The 2,645-nt window shown below is 41.2% G+C and overlaps 1 pseudogene; it reads left to right on the plus strand.

Moving 5' to 3' along the window:
* Positions 1 to 513: 513 nt before the first annotated feature.
* On the plus strand, positions 514 to 1,305 carry LOC148163118 (serine/threonine-protein kinase MRCK beta pseudogene; annotated as a pseudogene).
* Positions 1,306 to 2,645: the final 1,340 nt, after the last annotated feature.

Below are 2,645 nucleotides of genomic sequence, written 5' to 3' on the forward strand. Positions count from 1 at the left end.
AAGCTGGGAATGTATGCAGGGTTTGCCAGGCAACCCTTTTATTTGTAGCAGGCAACTAGGCCAGGCAACTTGTTCAAAATTAATGGAGAAAAGTCAAAGATACAAATCTCTCTATGGAAATGAGCTAAAGGATTCTGAAACAACAAGTAGAGATTAGATGATATGGAGAAGACTTTAGAATACACACAGAGCTCAAAATTCCAGATTTTCAAGATTTTCTAAGTATTGAAACATTGCACCTCATGCAGATGACCTGAAATTTAGAACTAGCTCAGCTAGGGAGAAACATAAACTCCAAACCCAGAAGTGTCCCCATGAGGGCTCCTGGGTGGCTCAGATGGTTAAGCGTCTGCCTTTGGCTCAGGTCATGATCCCGGGGTCCTGTGATCGAGTCCCGCATCGGGCTCCCTGCTCCTTGGGAGCCTGCTTCTCCCTCTCCCTCTCTCTCTCTCTCTCTCTCATTAATAAATAAATAAAATCTTTTAAAAAAAAGAAGTGTACCCATGAATTTTCATGCCCATAAGTTCAGAAGAGCAAGGCATGTCTCAGCTGCAGCAAAGACCAGCTGCTGTTTCATTGATACCACACAGGTTCTCTTGCCAGCTGGATCAAAGTCAAAAGCTCATTGATTTAACATCACATCATTTTCCAGTCCTACCCATTGCAGTCATTGCACCTCACTTATGGTTGGACTAATTCAACAAGGCTATGGCTTGGAGGTTTGCTCATTCACATGCCATGCATCCTGCAAAGACACTGCTCCCAAGGTCTGTCCAACCTCTAGGCAGTCCCAGAGGCCTCTTAAAGTGGATACGCAGAAAGGCATAAGAACACCCTACAAAGTATACATCGAGGTCCAAAACATACCAGTGCAGAGAAAGGATGGCGAAGGTTCATGTATTGGTACAAAATTTTTGTATTATTTGCCCAAAGATAAATCCACCCAGCCTGATTTTGTTATGAACCAATCTTACACTTTAGAGATAAAGATTTTCTGATAAGCTCTGTCCTAGCTTTAGTTATTACACATGCTCTGAAGTAAGATATTCCTTATAAATTCAGGGTGACAGCTTCTCTTTTAGGTACAACTTGAAGACCAGTTCCCTATCTACTCTAACAGAAAATGAGAAAGCAAAGAGGAAATTGGCTAGGGTTCTAGGAAAACTCCAATCTATCCTGCATAAAAACAGACTGAAAAATAAAGTTGTGCATATTCTACAAAAAGCCTATGACAATATATTACCTTTTACTAAAGTAATTCTGACAGCCATTACCAAAAATCATCTAAGATTGCAGTTGGTTTAAAAGACTGTATTTAGGGGCGCCTGGGTGGCTCAGTCATTAATTGTCTGCCTTCAGCTCAGGTCATGATCCCAGGGCCTGGGATCGAGCCCCATGTCAGGCTCTCTGCTCAGCGGGAAGCCTGCTTCTCCCTCTCCCACTCCCCCTGCTTGTGTTCCCTCTCTCACTGCCTCTCTCTGTGTGTCAAATAAATAAATAAAATCTTAAAAAAAAAAGGGACTGTATTTAGGGATGCCTGGGTGGCTCAGTTGGTTAAGCATTTGCCTTCAGCTCAGGTCATGATCCCAGGATCCTGGGATCAAGTCCTGCATCGGGCTCCCTGCTCATAGGGGAGTCTGCTTCTCCCTCTGCCTGCTGCTCCCCCTGCTTGTGCTCTCTCTCTCTCTCTGGCAAATAAATAAATAAAATCTTTAAGAAAAATAAATAAATGACTGCATTTAAAAGAGATTGCCTGTGATGTGATCATTCAAGCTACTGTTTGTAAGAAAGTATACCATACTGAACTTGTTCCCAAAGAGAAAATTAAAGCCCTTCTGTTATTGGAATAGTTGGATTGCTGGGTCCATGCACCATTTTTTTCCATATTCTTCCTTTGAGAGGGTAGAAGGGGGCTTTGATAACCAAGCTCCCAGAAATAAAAGACTGCCTATTCATTGTAACTTCAACACTTAGGAAGAGTTCTTCAACCTGTCCATAGAAGTGAAATGCCTGATCTTTTGCTATGAAATCCATAGAGCTAAAATCTCTCACAGAAAGTTCAATGAAACTATGACTCCAGGAACTGTCCAGTGGATGGCAATGTTCAAAATTAAGCTCTGTGTTGCCTGCCCTTCTGGGTTCTCTTTGTTGAGCATCCATGAAGATAAGCAATCTCTAAGCCTAGTAAATTCCAGTTGCCCCTCAGTTATGTTCTTGTCACTGTAATCTTTTTTATTGTTATGTTAATCACCATACATTACATCATTGGGGTTTTTTTAATTTTTATTGTTATGTTAATGACCATATATTACATCTTGTCACTGTAATCTTTTGATGCCCTTTTATTCTGTGGAGCTCAGTAAGTACACATACTTGCTTTGCTTCAGCCATATGGGATTACACATGGACTCAACAAAAGTCATGCGTGCAGAAACTAAAATGTACCACAATGATGCTAAGACTATGGAATGAGTTCAAATCACTGGACTGAGAAGAATAAGACCACTAAACTCTTAATGCATCCTCAACCTCCTCAACTGCGAGCTTCCATCTTAATCTACTTTAAGAACAAGTTCCCTGGAACAGTTCTAAAGGTGCCACACATGCAAATGTGATCTGTCTTTAAGGTTCTAAAACAAGAGGAA

This window comes from Eumetopias jubatus, unplaced genomic scaffold (genome assembly GCF_037043125.1).
Source record: "Eumetopias jubatus isolate StellerSeaLion01/CBP00866 unplaced genomic scaffold, mEumJub1_p1.0 scaffold_11, whole genome shotgun sequence".
Lineage (NCBI taxonomy): Eukaryota > Metazoa > Chordata > Mammalia > Carnivora > Otariidae > Eumetopias > Eumetopias jubatus.